Raw genomic sequence first — 22,114 nt, forward strand, 5'->3', positions numbered from 1 at the left:
GGTATTACCAGGGTATTAAGTCTTATATCTCAGGAGACTTCCTTCAATTCCATAAACTATTTGGGTAACTCTTATGGGGGCAGAGGAAGCTATCCAGACAAACAGCTCACTGAGTACGACTGTCTCATATGTAAGAGGGAACCACCAAGTTCAGGGCATTAGGGAACCTTGACAGGTTTGTGGTCACCATAGGCAGATGGCCCAGATCATCTTGGAGAGAGAAGGTTCTTGTAATGTCAATAGTGTGTCTCGATGCCCAGAAAAGTGCCTGCACCTAACCGGCACTCAATTACTATTTATGGAGTAAGTGAATGGAAACTTTTGCCTCAGGTGAACATTAGAATTAGAGAAATATAGCTATCTTAAAGTAAAACAGACATGCTACTTTATTGTCTGTAGAATAATCTCTGGCCTTTATCTTTGTCCACTATCCTAGGGAGAACCCATAAACAAACCTCCTCTGTCCATCCCCTAAACACATACTCACCTTAAGTGTTCTTTTTTTTTTTAAGATGGTAGTTTGAAGAGGGAAGAACAGAGTGGTCACCACAAGGTTTCTAGCCTGTGTATTTCCTCAAAGCCTCCCGTTTGGTTCTGCCAAGGACTAGAGATGACCAGGGGACTGTAGTCACACCTGGAATCACAACTGAGCCAAGGTCTGTAGAGAACACAAACTCTGGGATGCCCACAACAGTTCAAGCTAAGTTTTGATGGAAATTCCTGATATTTCCAGTTCTTTTTGACACTACATTCCGGAGTTTGTGAAATTAATTTATATTTCTCTGGAATTCTAAGATGTGTCTGTGGCCTCTTACAAATATGGGATGTGGAGTACAGTCTCCAGTTTTTTTAGTTTTTTAATCCTCACCTGAGGATGTGTTTTATTGGTTTTAGAGAGAGAGAGGAAGGGAGAGAGGTAAGCATCTATGTGAGAGAGAAACATCAATCAGTTGCCTCCTGTATGCACCCCAACCAGGGATCGAACCTAACTAGATTATGTGCCCTGACTGGGAATCAAACCCGCAACCTTTTGGTGTATGGGATAATGCTCTAACCAACCAAGCCACCCGCCAGGGCCATTCCAGTTTTTATCTGGAGCTGTCTTATATCTCTTTAGGTATAATCTCCTGATGGCATCCCTCTCCCTCTTTCTCCTTTCCTTCCTAGAGAGGCGGCTACCAAATTACCATAGGATAGTTAAAACTATCCTCCAGGTTCCATAAATATTTATTGAGTACCTATTCTGTGCAAGGTCTCCTTTAAGGATTATGAGAGAGGGGATGTTTTATTAATGAGAACTAATGGTAAGAAATATATAAACAAAAATAATTAAGATAAAGCAAAACGTAAAATTCCACTAGAGACAAAAGCAAACTGCTCTGGGGGTCTGGGGAGCAGAAACTTCTCCTATTTGGGGAGAATTAAAAAACATGTCATTAATGCTGTTTCTAGTTTTAAACAATAGATATAGAAAGAAGTTATATCTGGTGAAAAGTACAAGATGAGTAATGGGGTTGGAATATTTAGTCATGTTTTGAAACTAGCAAGGAAGATAGTTTGCCTAGAGTATATGAACACATGTCGAAGAATCATGATAGATGAGACTAGACACGCATCTGGAATCACTTTGGGGAGAACTATGAATGGAGGTAGATGAGTTCGAAGTCAGAGGTGTTTCATATTCATCAAATATCCATCAAATCAGTAGATATGAAGAGTCACAGAAGGCTTTTGAGTAAGGGGGTATTTTGAGAAAACATTGGGCTTGAAGGGAACTGAGGCTAGAGGTGGAGAAAAACATTAGGCATCTATGCCTATGTAAACTGTGGCAATAAGTTTGGAGAGTGTTAATGAAGGCATGGAATAATATCGTGTCTGTAGACATAGAAAGCAGAATCCAGATTCAAGAGAAAGAACAGTTATACTTGGCTATCTATGGGGTAGAGGGAAAGGGGCACCAAGGATGATTGAAGATCTGAGACTGATACCTAGGAAACTAATGGCAACCACAAACACAGACCAAGGGAAGATCAAGAAGAGGAAACAGTCTGAAGAGCTCAGTTCTTGCTTCCTGTTCCTCCTCTCCACCCCATCTGGACAGCCATCTTGAGACCACCTGCGTATGAGGTCCAGCCTTGCAGCAGAATGAGAGTCCTTTCTGCATAAGAGGCTGGAGTTTTTTACTTTCCTCTTGACCACAGAGCTTCAAGGAATTTCTGATCCAACAGACCACTTTGATCACACCTTCTGGTTCCTTAACTTCCTTAGGAAAAGCCAGTGAGGAACAAGTTTTCAAATTCATCTGCCAAATGTTCCCAATAGTGTAGACTGTTTTAAGCAGTGAAAATAATCTCTGCACACCAGTCCTACAGGGCCTGAACCACTCAGCCCCTTGGTATATAGAAACTTGAACTATGAATCGAATTTTTCACATTGGGGTGAATATGCCTCAAGGATGACTCTACTTGAGGGTCTTATAAATCCAATGAAGGAATAAAAAGCTCTCAGTCTTACTGGAATATGTCACAGTACTGGGATTACACTGGTCTACTTCGAAGGTAACAAGATTTTTTAAAAATACAGTCAATCCTTATTATTTGTGAATTCTGTATTTGCAAATTTGCCTACTCACTAAAATGTATCTGTAACCCCCAAAGCAATACTAGTGGCATGGTCTTGGTTATTCACAGACACATGCTGAGTGGAGAAAAATTTGAATCTCTGAACATGCTTGTTACCAGCTAAGGTTGAATTAGGCATGCTCTGCCCTTTTGTTCCAGCTCTCATACTATAAACTAGGGTCCTTTTTCCAGTCTATTTGGTGCCAGATTTTTAACATTTTTGTGCTTTCTTTCAATAATTTCACTGTTTAAAATGGTCCCCAACCTAGTGCTAGAGTGCTTTCTTGTGTTCCCAAGCACAAGAAGGCTGAGATGTGTCTTAGGGAGGAAATACATATGTTCAATAAGCTAGGTTCAGGCATGAGTCACAGTGCTGTTGGCTGTGAGTTCAATGTTAATGGGAATCAACAATATATACTGCAAAGGTGTCTTTAAACAGAAATGCACATAAAGCAATGTGATGTATTGTTTGGTTCATTAAAATGTTGTGACCAGAAGCTCCACCACCTAACCCTGTTTCTCCCTTGGAACAATGGTTCAATATTCATCAGTTCAGTGTTTACAACTTTACAGGACATAACTACTGCAAATAATGAGAGCCAACTGTATCCCTTCCAAACCCACAGCCACATACTAAAACCCAAGGAGCAGAAAGCCATAGACAGAGGAGCCAACCTGAGTTCACCTGGGTAGATAAAAATCTATCCTGTTCCTGCATGTACCTATTGTACACCCACCTTCATCAAAAAGATCTGAAGTGACTTGCCTGAAAGGTAACATGAAGCAGGATTAGGTACACTGAGAAGTCTTAGCGAGAAAGAAAAAGGACACAGAGAGTTCAGCACAAGATGGTTCCAGGAATGAAGTTAATACAAAATGCAGGATTCCAGGTTAACCAAAGGTTACAAGGTTGGCCCTAGACTTTTGAGCAGTGGATGAGAATGGGAAATGGGGTAAGATACCCAGTTCGTGGGGTCCATAGATAAGTGTAGCAGAGCAGCCCAGGTGAGTCTCTAAGCTCTAGCAGCTTCCCCTCCACCTAGAAAGCTTGTTCCCCAGGTCCCTCCAGGGCCTTCAATCTCAGCAGCTCACACCTCCCTGCTTCCTCACCCCACGGCAGCACACTGATCATTGTGCCTTGAGCACACCAAGGTCATTCCTGACTCAAAACCTGTGCACCATCCTTTTCTTCTTCCCAGAATGCCCTTTCCTCAGACCTTCCCATGTCTACCTTGTTCTTGTCATTCAGGTCTCAGCTCTAAGTCCCATCCTCGGAGCAGCAGTCTCTGATTGCCTAATGGAAGGTGAACTCCCTCCCCCCAATCCCAATGTGGGATGGCTTTGCCCGGTCTAATCTTATTTTCATAGCACCTAATCACGATAAGAAAAAAGTGTAATTGACTTATTTAATAAATTTGTTTATTGTGTAGTCCTCCCATTATAGAAGGTCCATGGGTGCAAGGACCTGGTTTGTACCTCCTAGGACAGAGAAGCCTCAATGAATATTTGTTGAATAATTAGTTGAACAAAAGCAGGATTCTTTTTCTGAAGAATCCTCATAAAAGGGATGCTGAGTAATGTGATGGATATATCTTTGGCAGCATCCTTACAGCAGACACTGCTAAGAGTCTCCCGGGACTCTTAATTAGCATCAGGTCAGCTCAGAGTAGGGACAAGGGGCACCCACCAGTAGTAGTTCTATCTGCACTTTCATCCTGTCCTCCTTTCTCTCTAACTTGCAATCCCTCTTGCTGCAACCAAAGGCCATTATACCACCCTCAATAGATCCAGATAATAGTTGGCTGCCATCATATGCCTAAAAAAATATTCATTTTGTAGGTGTGAAAAATGCCATCAATTTACATTATTTAGAAGGAAGCCCCATAAATGAATAAAAGGGTGGCATTTTGGAATATTTTTTAAAGTATTATTATTGTTATTATTATTGAATAGACTCATTGACACAATTGCTAATACAAGTGGTATCTTTTGGACCTATTCAAGTTATTCAAACAAAACACTAAAAAGTTACTCACACTATTGTGTGTAAATTTGTGTTTGCTGAAGTCACTGACTAGGGTGTATTCTAGTAAGCATTAACACCAATTTCATCAAATCTAAGATGCTCTGTTTGTCTCTAAGAAAGAAAAAAGGCTGGCAATTATAATTGTAAGACTCAGTTTCAGGATGTGTCTCAGAATCTATGAAAAAAAGGTAAGAGTTAACATTTATTTAAAGCTCAGCTATGATTTAAGCACTGTGCTAAGCATTTCACATAAACGTTCTCTTTTATTCCCTGCAAAATACAAGAGAATAGATGCCATTATGATCTCCATTTTATAGATGGCGAACCTGAGGCCAGTGATCCCAATTCACAAAGCTGGCACATGGTGGAGAGCCAGTGTGATCCTTGGTCTGGCAAGATTTAGCCCCAGTTTACCTTTTCAGCTTTATCCTAGCTACAAGCCTCCTAGACATGTGTACCCACATACACTCATGCACATACAGTCACAAACACTCTCAAATACACAATTTCTAATGAAATCCTATCACTCATTCAGCAAAAAAACAAAAAGTCCTTACTGAGATCTATATAACCTCCTCCCCCTCCCATTAGCTCTCTCATCTTACCTCCTATTGATTTCCTTCTCCCTCATTTAGCTCCAGTCACACCGGTTACTTTGCCAGGCTTACTCCTGCCTCAGGACCTTTGCACGTGCTGTCCTCTGTGTCAATAATGCTCTTCTCCAGAAAAACACGTCCCAGTCCTTCACTTCCTTCAGCATTTTACTCAACGTTCCCTTCCCAGTGGGGCCTTCCCTGGCCGTGCTATTTAAAACGTCACCCCCTGCCCTGGCGTTTCACATATTGTTTGCCTGCTTTATCGTTCCTCCTTAGCCCTTCTTGCTATCAGCCTTTCAAGTCCATCTCAGAATGTACAAAGAGAAAAGAGGCCCAAGAAAATGCACAAAAACAAAACACCCCATAGGATTTAGCATTCTAACCTATAACTAATAAGAGAGGATGAAATTCTGGCCGAAGTTAGAGTAAATCTAACAAGAACAAAAAAGGAGGTGACAGAAAAGTTACTCATTTAGGTATACAGGGGATTTTCTACTAGTATGTGAAGAGTGAGGAGACAATCCTAGATAAAAACACAAACCAGATTCTATGCAGGCTACTAGGAGTAGCTAAGAGAGACCATAGAGGAGAGGGCATACGTAATAGAGTTCAGCAGTAATACCAGAGTTTAAGTAATAAAATAAACTGGAAATTTCCATGTCAGAGTGCAAATACAATCTTGAGGATTTCTAGAGACTTGGTGGACAGTGTCTGGCAACTGCAACATGACTATAGAAGGTGTGCCTTTGCAGATTTGCTGGACCTGCAGGACATGGCAAGTCTTAAATGCCCAAGAACTCAAGGATGTAAGTCCAAAGGGGACTCTTTAGGGGTTATCTGAAGAAAGAAAAGCCAGTAGTAGCAACATGGCTGGACTGAGCCTGATGCTATCCTAACACAGCACAGAAAATATGGATGTAAGAGAAATTGTTTTCAGTTATCTGGAAATCCGTTGCAAGTCTCATTGTTTTTTTCTAAAAACATAACTTCTCTAAAATTGTTGCACACAAAATTGAGGAAGCTTTAAAGCAACTGCTTAAATTTAGACTTAAATTTGATCAACAAGTAAGGAGTCATCGGGATCATAGTGATGAGAAAATTTTAGGGAAAAATGTTTATGATATCCAAAACTCCCAACAGCCAAACAAGTAAATGTTGAGTTATGTCCTCTGAACTTCTGGAGGGCAAATTAAAATTCTTAGAAAAAAGAACACTGGTCCCATGATCAGAAGCTGATTCAATAATATTGACTAAGCACATAGTATATGCTAGGCACTGTTCTACGGCTAGGGATACAGCATTGAATAAAGCAAAGTTCCTGTCTTTGTGGACTTACAGTTTAGTCAGGGGAGAGAGGAACAAAAACCAAATAAATATATAATATAATGTCAAATAGTGATAAGTGTCATTTAAAAATAGAGCAAGCTCTTTGGAGAAATAGCTGATTCTAGAGCGAGGACAGGAAATATACATAAGCTTGAAACATTTTTGGTGTCAGAAAGTAAGGAAGTGCTTAAAAACAATAACAACAACAACAAAAAACAACCCACACTCATGGGAGTATGTCGAAGTGGCCCAGGAGCAAACTGACAGAGCTCCCAATGGCCAAAACTGGAATAATTTGAGCAATTAAATAAAGTAGTAGTAAATTATTACCCAAGGTGAAAAATAAATATCTGTGTGTCCATGTGATGTAAATAAATAAATGAAAATACAAGTCTCCCATGCAAAAGAATTCCCAATCATTTATGTAGCTAATTCGCCCTGAAGGAGGTGGAACCTAACTCCCACCCCTTTAGTATGGGCTGTGCAAAGTGACTTCCTTCCAAAGGCACAAGGTAGAAGGCCGTAGTGTGCTGGCCTGCCCAAGGTCTCATCCCGGCTCTTCCACATACTAGCTGCACGCCCTGACCATGAATAACATTAAACTGGTGATCTTTCGGTGCATGGGACAACCGATGCTCAGCCAACTGAGCCACACCGGCCAGGGCTGCACTCATATTTTTTTAAAGTCAAGAAATAGATAAAATGGCATAGAACTATACCCACACATTGTACCAATGTCAATTTGCTGATTTTGATATTGTATTACAGTTAAGTAAGATGTCCTCTGGGGGAACCTGGAAGAAGGGTATTTGAGACCATTCTGTACTATCTTTGCAACTTCCCAAGAATCTATCATTATCTCACAATAAAAAGCTTAAGAAAAATGCTTTTGTTCAGGAGAAGAAAATAGCAGATATTTTAAAGGTTTTAATTGACTACAATACTGTGATGTGGTTGACAAACTAATCTGGCTAGAATTCATGGAAGACTCATAGATACAAAGAAGAGATTGACGGTTGCCAGAGGGGAGTGTTGGGGGACTGGGTGAAAAGGTGAAGGGGTTAAGAAGAACAAATTGGTGGTTACAAAATAGTCACAGGGATGTAAAGTACAGCATAGGGGATATAGTCAATAATAGTGTAATAACTGTATGGTGCCAGGTGGGTACTAGAAATACCCAAGGGATCACTTTATAAAGTATATGATTGTCTAATCACTATGTTGTATACCTGAAAGTAATACAAAATAATACTGAATGCAAACTGTAATTTTAAAAAAATAATTCTAAAGGACTCCAGAAGTACCACTTTATTTTGTTTACATCAATCTGCATCTGAAATGGCAATTCAGCGTCCAGACTGAAACACACTGACAGCTAGACAAAACACCCAGAATTGGAAGGCCCTATCATATAAGATATAGTTGAAGTAAAGATATTTAACCAAGTAAATTGCAGACTTCCAAGAGACATAGCTGCTGTCTTCTAAAACCTGATAGACTGTCATTTGGTAATCAAATTCAGGTGTCATTGACATCCCTTTAGCTACAATAAACTTACACTTTTTCACAAAACATGAAGTGTTTTTAAAGAACACAGAGAACCCATTTTAGCTGCATTATAATTTCTCATCTTTTAAAACAACTGAAGCGGAATAAACTTAGAATATCAAAATGTTCTTCCAAATGAATCTTAATTGCTATTTCACTTGTTTGAAACTGTGTCACTTAGTTTAAGGAGCCTCCACTTTATTGCCACCACCTTCAACCATTTCTTCCTGCAACTATGTCAAGAGCTATTAAGATATAAGACCTGTCACTCATACTTAGGGACCAAATGTCTCAGCCTTTCAGATGGGACCAAAAAGTTTTATACTAAATATCTGCCTTGACTGTCAAGGAAGGGGGTACACCTTTCCTATTTTTCTTTATCTGTGGAGGGAACATAAGATGGATTTCATGCTTCAAGGTTAATATTGCTATCAATTTATTAATTTACATTATACACTGAAGTGAAGGTTACACAAAAATTTAAAAAGAAAGAAATTATTTGACACTTTGCTATTATAAAAGGCTACAAAAAGTATGATGATAAAACCCAATGAAAAGAATCTTGCAGACACTCATTTCCATATCCTGATCATGCCAGAGGCCTTGATCGAGCAGTCTCACGATTGTGAGCCTATTCTGTTGGCTGATGAATTTTTCTATTTATGACCCAGCAGAGAGCCTGAGATGAGTGTGCTGCTTTGGCCAAAAAAGCAAACAAAACGCTGAACATCACGAACCAGAAACAAAACAGTGAACATTATTCTTCCTTCAAACACAACCAACTCTTGCTCCACCCGAAAGGGACAGTGTGTGTGGTTCTGGATGCTAGCTGACTGAAAAGACACCCAGAAACAATAACTCGAGAACAGAATGAAGCCAAAAAGGGGGTTTGCACACTAGGGCGTGCCAGGTTTTATACTAAAGGGGACTGTGTTAAGGGGGCTTTATTTGCATTATTTCAAATGGATAAGACTCACAGCCACCTTATGAAGCGAGGTGATACTACTGTTATTCCCATTTTAAAGCTGGGGAAACTGAGGCTTACAGAGATTAAGAGAGTAGCAAAGTCAACTAGAAAGTGACAGAGGTGGAATTTAAATCCACATCTGTTTTGATTCCAAAGACCATACATTTAACTACTATGTTCTATTTAATGATTACTGGACATGAAGCATCAGTACAGTGTCCATTCTCCCCGTCTTCATCTAGAGCAGTGGTTCTCAACCTTCTGGCCCTTTAAATACAGTTCCTCATGTTGTGACCCCCAACCATAAAATTATTTTCGTTGCTACTTCGTAACTGTAATGTTGCTACTGTTATGAATCGTAATGTAAATATCTGATATGCAGGATGGTCTTAGGCGACCCCTGTGAAAGGGTCGTTTGACCGCCAAAGGGGTCGCGACCCACAGGTTGAGAACCGCTGATCTAGGGAATCACAGGTTCAGAAAATTGAGGCGCTTGCCCATAAGTTATGCTTGTAGCATAACTGAGGCTTGAACCAAGTTCGCCTGACTCCTAGGCCAGGTCTTGTGGCTGTGCCATGGATAAAGGATAAAAGCTGAGAGCGGATATCTAAAAATAGATAGAATGGCATAGAACTATACCCACAAATTCTAGAAAATCACAAAGGAAATAGAGAAAGTAAACTTAGAATCTTCCAATACCCAATAGTGTAAACATACTAGGGCCTGAAACCATTCTGGAAGCTTGAGAGATGCATTTAGAACAAGAGAAAGAAGTGTAATTGTGCACACAGGGCAGTGAACTCACAGAACTCAATGCCCCTAACAAGCAGTAGAGGCTGAGAATGAGGATCCAAACAAGACATTAGATTGTATTTATTTAACATTCTATGTGCTAAACACTGTTCTAGGTGTTTGTTTCGGGTTGAATTAAGCCCCCCTCCCCCATTTTACATGTTGAAGCCCTAAGCCCCATACCCTCAGAATATGACTGCATTTGGAGACCGGGCCGTTGACAGGAGTGATTGAGTTCAAATGAAACCGTTAGGGTGAGCCCTGGTCCAGTGTGACTGGTGTCCTTATAAAAAGAGATTAGAACAGAGAACAAGACACCAGGGGCATGTGTGCACAGAGGAAAGACCATGTGAGGGCAAAGCACGAGGTGGCATCTACAAGCCGAGGAGAAGCCAACTCTGCTGACACCTTGATGCTGGACATCTGCCCTCCAGAACTGGGAGAAATTGATTAAACAACAGGAATTTAAGCCACGCAGTCTGTGGTACTTTGTTATGGCAGCCATAGAAAACCGAGGCATTGCTTTAACAATACACATTCATCAATCCCTATAACCACCTTTTGATGTAGGAACTATTATTATCCCCATACTACAAATGAATAACCTGAGGCTTAGAGGGGTTAAATAACTTCATCAGTGTCACTCACTAGTAAGTGCAGAGCTGGGACAACGTCATGAGTGACGGAACTCAAACGGATTATCACAGGAGCCTGGGCCCTACCTCCAACCTTAGCAGGCAGACTCCGAGAAAGACAAACAGCTCGCACATCGTGTTGCTTCTGCTTCTGGACCGGGTAGATGGAGGCCACAAGCTGGTGTGAGCATTTGTGTGGGCTTCGAAAATGTTGAGGAAGGCACCTGTGAATAACACACAGTGTAAAATAAAGGTCAGAGCATTGAATTGGGCACCAGAGCCCCTGGGCTCAAGTCCAATCCCCGGAGCTCTTCTAATCCCCAGGTATTCTTGAGCAAGTTAAATTCTAAATCTGTTTTCTAATCTGTGAAAAAGGAAATAATATCTGCCTACTACCTGTTGCTTTGGTTACAAGAGCATTTCATAGCATTCACTGTGCTGTGTTCAAAATGCTTAGCATCGTTTCCTTGCATGTGACTGGCTCTCAAATAATGCACAAGAAATGAGCATGGGGGTTCTCAGCATACCGTGCAAATGTAAGGCGCCCTGGTTAACACGGGAAATGACCACTCTTGTTGCATTTTTTTCCAGCCCTGGGTGGAAGGCTGACGAGTCAAGAAGCAAAGCCATGGGCCCAGGTGGCACCAAGGAGGTTGCAGAGGAGAGGGCTATGGTCTGCTCCTGATGATAGGGTTTAGGCCCTGACCTGACAGCCTGCACCCTTCACCTTCCCCTCTTCTGTCTGAGTGACAATTGTTCCCATGTCCCCTTATCTGTAATCTACTGCCTTTGCCCAGGAATCCTTAATATCAGCCAGTCTGTAAGAAGAAAGGGGGAGGGCTCTATAAACTGGAATGGAAGCCTTTGTTTGTGTCCTTCACTAGGGGCAGCCCCAAATCCCGTTCCAGAGAGCCACAATGGGTCCCCAGGAGTCTACTTTGCCTTCCTGGCCCAGGGGAGGAAAGATATTACACCCAAAATAAACACTCAACAAGCACTTTCTCATTGATTCAAAGGGTATGGAATGAGCCCCTAGCACTCTAGCCATCCTGCCACAAACAGCAGCAAATCTCACACACCCATCTACTTATTTATTTATTCATCAATTAATTCATTCATCATATATTTATTGAGTGCCTTCTATTTGCAAATCACTGTTCCAGGTGACTACAAAACAGACAAAGATCCCTGCCCTCATATAGCTTGCATCATTGTTGGGAGAAGGCAATGAGCTAAACAGATATAACTTGTTAGGTGGGATGTGTTGTGGAGAAAAATACGCTAAGAAAGGAGATTACCAAATGCTCAGACACAGGCCTAAAGATGAGAGAGTATAGAGAAGCAACAAGCAGAGAGAAAAGCAGTTCAGGAAGAAGCCGGGCAATGTGCCTGGCACATCCTAGAAACAGAGGCCAGCAAAGCTGGAGTTAACAGTGTGAGAGGTCAGGGTTAAAAGGAGGCCTTATAGGAAGGCCCTAAAATTAGACGGCACTTACTTATGCTCATTACACGAGATGAAAGCATGGATACTGAGTATGGGCAGAAGAGAGACAAGGCCCGATGACAAGTCCAGGAGCAGGCCAACCTGAGACCTCAGCGAAGAGAGGTAAAGGAAGGCGTGGGAGGAAAACCAGGAGGATGTGGGTCCTGCTTTCCCTTCACTGCTCTCTCCAAACTCTCATTTTCTTTTCTGCTCCAGCTCACTCTACCTCTCTAGGCATCACTTTTGGGTAAATAAAGGAGTTTTCTATCAAAGTGCATGAGCCAAAATAGATATTTACCAGGTAAACACTATCCTTTTAATTGGGTGATTCTTCCACAAAGGCACACAGATCGCTGCTCAGTGCATTCCCTGCAATATGTGGATCAGCTGGAATATCCAGTTACCCAGCTCTGTGGATTCCCAGCCTGGCCAGCAGTGTGGAAGGTATTTTCATTATTGTTGCTGTTGTTATTGTTCAGGGACACTTTGGCCCTGGCTGCACCTCCCTCCTTCCTTCTCCCACTCCCACCCCCTGATCCAGAGGGCAATGAAAGCTCACATCATTTCACGTTGGCCCAGCTGCCAGGCTGGGGAACAGATGTTGTATTGTTAACAAAAGAAGAAAACAAACAGCCCCCTCCTCTGTGTTCCTCCACCTCCCCATCCACCCCCACTTTAGCCCCCTGGTGAGAATGGGCCATGTCGGGGAGAGGAGAGGATGGGGCTCCAGTGAGTAATGCCACCCTCCCTCGCCAAGGCTGAGCCCGGACCGGACCGGAGGCGCACAGAGCGTTCTCCCGGCCCTGTTTACAGCAGACACGGGTTCTGTCAGCTGAGAGGCTGACTCGTGGCTGGTGCCCCGAAGATGCTCACACTGAGTGGAGCATTGAGAGAAAGAAGACAATGACCCTCTTGTGCATGTGGCCAGAAACGAATCTACCTGCATTTGATGGGCAAAAGCCATCACCAAGAGACAACCCAGAGACAGGAGGGAAAGACTGAGGTCTAGCTCTGCGTGCTTGATGATGCCTCTTGCAAGTTTTGAAGAGCCGGGAACGGGGGTTAATTTCTTTTCTGAGGACCACCAGTTTAGAGTCCTCTGCCGTTTCTCCCACTTCTCCTGCAGACCCTTTCCTTGGGTAGGGGTCTGTGGGAGTGGACGGGGGTGGCACAAGCCCGAGAAGGGCAGAGTGAAGGCTAGAAGTGAACTAGTGCATGGAGATGAGGCCAAGTGAGGGCAAGCAGGGCCCTGTCAGCCAGGCTAAGGGCCTGGCACTTGCTTTGAATTTACTAAGTTACAATGGAAAGATCGTAGGAAGGAGAGAGAGATACAGGAAGCAGGTACACAGCTCTGTGTGGCTGCTGTAGCAATCCAGGAAAACCCCTAAGGTGGCATTAGAGTTGGCTCCATTGCTGTCATGAGGCAATATCAACAGGGCTCAGCGAGCAATTAGGCATGGCGAGCGGCAGCTAAGGAAGACCAGGGCCACTGTAAGAACTTACTCAGTGGTTCTAATCCCTGGGAAAAGGTTACACTCACCCACCCTTCTGTATACAACATTCAAAATAAAGTTGATATCTAGCCATACAACAAGTATAAGGAATTCCGGAAAGTTTCTGTGTTATTCTAGGATGGCTACTTTGATATATTTTTAAGCATTTAATGCTTTCAAAATGTTTTGGCTCCCTAATTTTGTTTTCTTGGTGTTTCCAGCAGGTGCCCTTTTGTGCTTATTGGACAGTCCTACACTGGGAAAGAGTCGCGGAATTCATGCGTGGGCCACTAGGTGATAGCACGCCTCTCACAAAGAACAGGAATGCAGGAAGAGGCATAGCAGGAAGCGGATCAGAAGGTGATGAGCTCAGCCTTGGACTGGACTGCGAGTTTGAAGCATCAATGGAGACAGACACTGCCAGAAGGCAGCTGATTAGATGAGTCTGGAGCGGAGATGGCAGACCTAGGAGTCATCAGCACTCATGGGACAAGGGGCGGGGGGCGCGGGGGAGCATAAGGTCATCCAGGGTGAATCTGTGGAGGGGAGGGGTGAGGTCCCAGAGTGAAACCTGCAGAGAATTGGCATATGAGGGATTGGTCAGGAAAAGAAACCTGTTGAGGAGTATCCAGAAAAACTGAGGAAAATTCAGGCGAGAGCAGAGCCCCAAAGACTAAGGAACAAAGGAGGACATAATGAACAGCGTGAAATGCTCTAGACTACTTCAAGCCAGGTAAGAGGATGTGCAGGGCTGGTTGGCACCACTGCACACAACATCAGAGAGGCCACTGGTGGCCGTACTATTGAGAGTGATTTCTGAGGAGTAGTATATGTGGAAGGATGAGTGACCAAATAGAGGCAATGAGTTTACACTGCTAGTGGTAGCTCTAGCAAGGAAGGCGGAGGGGGCGTTTCATGTAAAGATGACAGAGAACACATTAATATCTCACTCGCACCTGCCAGGCAAATGCATAAGACCCACCAGACTTGGAAGCAAGGAGGAGGCTTCCATACATAAATGAGTTTGGAGGGGAAACTTTTCTTTGCACCACCTACAGATGACAGTCAGCTGAGGTCATAGTTTTGTTCGGCTTGGATGTGGTGTTCTAGAAAGTCGGACAAGCATTGATCAGGTACCTACTATGCATACTGGTTAGTGCATGAGCTGCTGGAATTTGGAAACAACAAGCTAAAGGAGCTCCTCGCCTCATGGAAAGAGAAAACTGGTGTCAGAGGCTGCCCACCTACAGTGCGACACACCATTGTTGTTGGCCCTACACAGACAGGGCTTTTGTAAAACTGAACCATCACTTTTTAAAAATCACAAAAAAGCCTGGCTTCTCTCGAAAAACTAGGAAACGTGTGGCCCTTGCCCTGCATTCCCACCAGAAAGCAATTGAATAGAGCAGCAGTTCTCAACCTGTGGGTCGCGACCCCTTTGGCGATCTAACGACCCTTTCACAGGGGTCGCCTAAGACCATCCTGCATATCAGATATTTACATTACGATTCATAACAGTAGCAACATTACAGTTATGAAGTAGCAACGAAAATAATTTGATGGTTGGGTCACAACATGAGGAACTGTATTTAAAGGGCCAGAAGGTTGAGAACCACTGGACTAGAGCGAAGGTGAGGCTTCCCATTACTGAGAGCATCCATTCTCCAAGCCACTCCAGTCCCCAGAATTCTCTATTAGCTGACGCACAGAGAGGACTTCATTTATAGATGCCTAGCCTTTGGGAGGCACTTGTGTTTGTGACTAAACCCCAAAACAACCTAAGTGATGAATTACTCCGTGCTAGGGAAATCAATTGAATTAAATTGTTGAGCAAAGGTTCTTAGACTTGGTCTTGACAAGGAGGTAGAATAAGAATAGGTGGTGGGTGGACAAATGAATGGATAGATCAAAGAATGAAAAGCATAACCCTTGGGTTCAGGGATGGACTTGATGTATGTGAGTCGCAGGCCACGGCTGGAATTGAGGGAGCACAGATCTGGCATCTTTCATTAAAAATCTGAAAACTTCTGGTTGAGACAGCCTTCTGATAACAGCATTAGTCATATAGTAATATTGCAAGAAGCTGCTCCCTTTCAAATAGAAAGTTCATATAACATTGGGATTTTGTATCGATACAATAGTCCCATTCTTGCTTGGCACAATTGTATCAATTCTGTGGGTAGTCATAATATCCAAGTAATCTTTCCTTTTATCTTTTCCAGCTGGTTGTTTGTGTCTATCCCCAAAGAGGGTGTGCTCTTCCGGCTCCATGAGTTGAAGTTCCAATCTTTCACCCAGCTCCAAGTTTCAGACAGCACCTGACATGACCTCAAAGAGGTAATCACTTATCAATCCCTTTGATGATTTTTAAAGTTCAAGAATGAAACAACAACAACAAAAAGTCACTGTAAACAAAGAGAAAAAACATTGAACTTTTACCACACTAATTCAACGACCCCTGTTTCAATGACCTGGCCATTGCATTACATTTCCTGTCTTCTGAATATGACCAGCCATGTGTGTAAAAGCCCACTTGCCACCTGATGACCCCCTAAAAAGTGGCCCACCAGTTGACAAACCTCACTCTGAAATAAGAAAGGACAACTAGGAAGCATCACATACTTAAGAAAACCCACCAACATGAAATATGGAGATAATAAGAAACAGTAAAAAAAAAAACAAAACACAAAAAAACCAACCTAAAGGAAGCAGAGGCAATTCAGAAAGCAGAAAATAACCAAGAATAGATAATTAGTATCATTAGTATGTTCAGAGAGATAGAGGAAAGATTATATCCATGAAAATAGAGTAAAATGCAACAACGACAACAATAGGAACCATGAGAATAAGAAAAAGTGCTTTATTGTAAAAGTTTATTGTAAAGATACAATAAACTCAGTGGGGGACGTAAAAAATTAAGTTGGAAGGATCTCCCAATAGGTACAAAAAATGTGCAAAGTGATGGATAAGAAGATTTTAAAAGTCAGAGAATCAATGTAGGGTGTTATTTTTCTGACAGATAATAGTTATAAAAAGAAAAAGAAAATGGAAAAATGATAGGGAAGACATTTTCAAAAGAAGAATAATACAAGAAATTAAAGAACACAAAGTTCAGCCAAAGGCCCATCAGTTGCACAACCTAATGAATTAAAAAAGACTCACAATAAAGTAATATTATCATGGAAATTTAACATCCTAGGGATAAACAAAAGCTTCCAGGAGGGAAAATACGATGCTGGCAAAGAAATGAGGAGTAGAATAGCAGTAGACTTCCCAATATCAGCTCTAGAAGCTAGTAGACAAAAAAAATTTTTTTGAAGCAAAATTATTTCCATGTATTCCCAACAAAAGGTCCCCCTTAAATATGAGCTTAGAATACAGACATTTTCATATAAGATTTCAAAATACTTAATGCCTATGTACCCTTTCTCAGAAATTCTTAGAGAATATGCCCCAACAAAATGAAGTATAAATCAAGAAAGGGGAAGACATGAGATCCAGAAAATAGGAGATGCAACAGAAGAGAAAGAGGAAGGAAATTCCTGGATGACGGTGAAGGGAGGTCCCCTGCCCTGTGGACAGGTTTGCAGCTGGTCAGGAGAGCAAGGGGCGCTGGAGGACAGAGACTCCTGGAAGAAGGTCTCCAGAAAAGGGATACCTAGCAGGCTTCAAGAGGAATGTGAAATTACCTCCATCCCCCACACAGCTGGTTTGACCACATGAAAAATTTGTACAGTGAGGATGTTAATTAGCATAGGGGAATTCAGCCATAGATACAAAGGTAATTGGCAAAAGAAGAGCAGGAGAAAGGAGAGGAGGAGGAAGAGGAGAAAGCAGGCAATCATGAGCCACCTGAAAAAAAAAAAAAAGGTTGAAATGATATCCACCACTTGGCTCAGCATGAACAATCTTGCAGTGGTCGTAAGAATCTAAACACCGATGATTGTTTTCAATTCTCTGTTGAAGGAATTGAAAGCATGAGAGAAAGAAAGGAGGATATAAGAGATCTTAAACCTCATCAATGGTAAAAGTATTGTCAAATTATTAATCTATTGACAGCAGGGAGAGAGCATATTATTTTAAAATATGGAAGTACATATCACTAGAAAGAGCTGACAGACTGATGCAATTGCCCTTGGGGAGCAGGATGTGGGAGAGGTGGGGAGGTAGGCAGGCGGTCCTGGACTGCTGTGTTGACAAGTGTTTTTAGCCCACTTGACGTGTTTCAAGAGAGCCTATGTCACTTTGACTAAAATTTAAATTAATTTACTATCAGAAATAAATAGTAGCCACCAAACAACCGAAGAATAACTATGCACCTACCAAGGTGAATAGTTGGAAAAATAGCAACTCACTTGGATGCATCATTTGTGCGTCGGAGATTTTATTAAGCAGTTACCAACCTGGAGTTCAGCTCCCTTCTGCACAGTCACCTGTGCACACAAACACTTGCCCACGTGCTCAGGCAACAGCTGCTTCTGCCAGTACATGTTTCAGGATAAAGGACAGTAACCGAGTTAGACAAAAATAGGTGTTTGTGTGAGCTGGGGATATTTTTACCCTCATCTGTAAGCCTACTATGTAAACATCTACTATGGCAGAGTCTAAATTTTGGACAATGTTGAAACTAACAACTAGTTCTCACACTCATTTAGAGAGGTCTAGACAAAGCTATAGAAAAGCGGAATGAAATTTGCCAAGTTGCTGAGATTTACGGTATATCCTCCCAGCAAAAACTATCAGCTAGTTAGTCTGAATAAAACGTCCTACCTGGAGGCACTGGAATGCTTCATCCTAAAAGTGGTAGAAAGGACCTCAAAACTCATCCAATCAAACTATCTCACGCGACCCAGAGAGGCAAGGAGACCTGTCCAAAGCTCCCCAACGTACCTCCTCAGAACCAGACCTAGAATCCTGAATGGGACTCTGTACTGCTGACCTCAGAGTTGAATCTGTAGCCTTCAGGTAAACAGAGATATAGATGTTATAGTGAGGTCTGAACACAGGGGGTAAGTCTGAAACTTTTGATTCCTTCCACCACTCCGGACTGCCTCGCAAAACAACAATGAAAGGGGGGCTGTGAAATCCAACAAGTCAGAGGCTTACTCTGCCTGAGTTGCCAACCCGAAGGGTTTAGACAGTCCATGCATTCAACAGTGACTTACTGAGCAGTCACTGTGTCCTGAGGGACTTCCAAGTAGAGGTGTCTAGTGGACAGGTGGGTACTGGGGTCTGGGAAGAGAGATTTCAGTCATCGACATGTAAGTGGTGTTCGCTGTCATACTGAGGAATGAGACTACCCCTGGAGAATGAGTACACTGAGAAGATACCCATGACAAATCCTAAGGAAAGCCAGCCTTAGGACAAGAAAAAGAGAAGACAAGGAGCTCCTGGAGCCTATACCTGTCTCTGAATAACTATCTTGAACTGCAGTATGAGATTCTCATTGCTTATTTTCCTCTCATGTGTTACAGCATGTGTGGCCAATGCTTGGAGTGATAGAAGGAAGGAAGGGGGAGAATTTAAGGGTGAGCAAAGACATCTGAAGTTCATCTTGGAGAAGCTGGGAGGGTGCCTGTTTCTGGACTTCCTGCAGAAATGTAGACTGCTGCCCACTCCGCCCCCACCCTAGCACTGTTGCCACTAGCACAGGTGCTGGCGGAACCTGGGGAGAACAGGTGTTTCCTGGAAGGGTCAGTAGAAGGCCACCCACCCCTCTGCTAAGTGGACTTAGTCCAGATCAGAGCCTGTGCTGCTCAGAGCCATGTGGTATAAAGGTTGGGCAAACATGCACTTTCTCTGCGCTGAGGGCAAAGACCAAGGAGACCAGGATATGACCAGAAAGGTTATCATATGCTAAAAACAAAGGAAAGGAGGCAATGGCATCTACCTCTCGCCCAGTTAAGCGAATTTCTCAAAGAAATGGCATTTTGGGAGGGAGAGGGAAGAAATTCAAAAGAGGAAAGTGTTGAGCTGGCCTAGAAGGGGTGCTGGCTATTAGCTTTTGATTGGCCTAAGATCCAGAAAGTTTTATAAGCAAGGAGCTCCTGCCCTCTTCCCCTCCCCCCAGGCCTAAGTACACTAGGCCCTCCTTAGAGGCCCTTCCTGGCTGGGGTGAGAGAGAGCTAGAAAACGTGCAGTGAAGGAAGAGCCCAGGCTCTGGAGCTAGGCAGATTATTTAACTCTGACTTTAATAATTATTGCTGAGTCACCTTTTGAGAGTATGTAAAGTCAAGGGGTCTCAGTTTCTTCATCTATAAAATGGGGATGATACATACCTCAAAGGATTGAACAAGACAGCATTTCTAAAAAGGTGCCAATAGGTAACAAGCAAGTGCTCCCTCACCTTCTACTTCCTCCTGCTCATCTCACCCTTGAGAGCCACCCTTGAGGGAGTAAAATAACACTTTGTCTTGGCTTTCTCAAACTCCTTGCAAATTAGATACACTGTCCAAAATTACCATGTCCTCATAATTTCCTCTGGACCATCAATAGGTGGGATTCTATCATTATGTCACCAAGCTGTTGTACCCTAGGCATTGCATGTTCATGGTCTTCTGTTATTCCTAAATCCCCGGATGCTTCAAGTGCCTCAGTTAAAGACAACCTGTTCCATCCCCTCTTTGCCCTGTCCCCTCATCACCCTCCCTCCCCAACACACACACACACACACACACACACACACACACACACACACACACTGTATGATTAAGCACTGCTACTGATCAGCATTGATGAGATTTCCCTCTTTCCCTTTTGTGACTCACCAGCCATGGGTACTGTCTTTTCTAATCTCTCTGGTACTTTTTCCCCTGAAGTTCATGCCCTCAAGCACCTCAGGCAACCTGGATAAATTTAGCTCTTCCCAGAAACCTTTGTTGACTTTGTTCCCTGACTGTTAAAGGTTTGGCTGCTCCCCAGAAAGAGTTTTGGGCTGCCTCCCCTCGCTTGGAGGTCTCATCTGGTTCTGGTGACTGCTGTGCCACTTGCATAATTGGTCCTTTGAGTCACCACACGCCATGGCATTTACTTTCAGAATCAACCAGTTTGTGCTCTTGGAAGCTGAAATCCTTCGTTCTAGCTTCTGACCCTTTGGAACTCCTTCCCTATTTTTTCCTTCTGCTGAACAGCCTGTGGTTGCACATAGTGATCATGGTCACTTCCCCTTAGGACTAAGAAGGAAATACATGACAGTGACTGATAAGGCTTCTTAACTCTCTTCTCCAGGAACAGAGCCTCAGATTCCACTACCAGGATCCAGCGCAGTGAAGCACACTTAGAAGATGGCTTCTTTCATACTTGCTCACTTGAATTGTTCTAACTAAACATGAGAGGCTACTGTCAGACCCCCTTGCTCAGTACCTAAATGAAAGTTTATTATGTGTTTAGACATGCTCATTTTCAAGGATCCCAAATAAGGCTCATGGATCATGCTGAGCCTGTTATCATTCTAATGATTATTTAGTGTACCTTGACATTGACTATAGATAAACCAACCAATCAGCAAGCATTTATCAACCACCAACTTTGTGCAGCTGGCTACGGGCATTTCAGAAGTGATGACAAAGGGAAGATAAGTGACCCAGGAACAAGAGCATTTTAGGTAACGTGGGCAAAACATGAAAAAAATCCAACATGGCCTCTGCCCTCCTGGAGTTCACAGACTCCGTGGGCATACAAAACTGACCCAATAACATGAGATAAGAACCAGGGCCAAGTTGTGAGAAAGACAAGGGAACATTCTGGCCAGGCTATAGGGAGGAGGACCTTGTGTTGACCTTGAAGGACGGGAAAGATTAATTGCTACAGAGGAAAGGGAAGGACTTAGGAGAAAAGGAGAGCGTGAACATAGGACACATAGACAAGAGGAGAGAACTAGCACAGATTTTATATATATATATGTGTGTGTGTGTGTGTGTGTGTGTGTGACTTTGGGGCGGGGTTGGGGGTATCTGTAAACAGCTCATCTTACTCCAGTGAAAGTACGTGTAATTGGAGGAGGGAACAAGCTGAGGATAGTCAGCATCTGCTGGGCCTTGAAGGTGAGGCTCAATCAACAACCCAGCTACAGACCACCCTGCCCCCCAACAGCACAAGCAGGCTCCAGTTGGGAAGGGGAGACTTTGTCTTTGTTCCTTAACTACTAGAACATAACTACTAGGTATGTTCTTATTCCAGTCCCATATTCACCTACACCCCAATTTAGCTTCCCTTGTTTCAAGGAACATCGGGTTAAAAAGTGTCTATAACAGGGGTCCTCAAACTACGGCCCGCAGGCCACATGCAAATACAAATATTGTATTTGTTCCCATTTTGTTTTTTTACTTCAAAATAAGATATGTGCAGTGTGCATAGAAATTTGTTCATAGTGTTTTTTTTAACTATAGTCCGGCCCTCCAACTGTCTGAGGGACAGTGAACTGGCCCCCTGTTTAAAAAGTTTGAGTACCCCTGGCTATAATCTACTCCAGGTCTGTGAGACTGTTTATACATATAGCCCGCTGTGAGGGTCTCTAGCAGTGTCTGCAGCAGAGGCACTTGTGTGAGGACTCTACCTCGTGGTGGTAGTCAGGGCCACCAAAGGCTATAGTTCAAGAGGCAGTGAGATGAATGAACAGCTATGCTGTG

General features: G+C 42.9%; 1 long non-coding RNA gene across 2 annotated transcripts in view; it reads right to left on the reverse strand.

The window, feature by feature from the left end:
• The window catches only part of LOC106697213, a 130,307-nt gene that overhangs the window by 62,747 nt on the left and 45,446 nt on the right, over window positions 1–22,114 (reverse strand). Inside the window, exon 3 of one of the 2 annotated variants that reach the window (XR_002829343.1) lies at window positions 10,599–10,735. This is a non-coding gene — a long non-coding RNA (uncharacterized LOC106697213). Of the gene's footprint in view, window positions 1–9,942; window positions 10,736–22,114 lie in introns of those variants that run through there. The other variant, XR_002829341.1, reaches the window with a different exon arrangement.

This window comes from Myotis lucifugus, unplaced genomic scaffold, assembly GCF_000147115.1.
Source record: "Myotis lucifugus unplaced genomic scaffold, Myoluc2.0 scaffold_54, whole genome shotgun sequence".
NCBI classification, from domain to species: Eukaryota; Metazoa; Chordata; class Mammalia; order Chiroptera; family Vespertilionidae; genus Myotis; species Myotis lucifugus.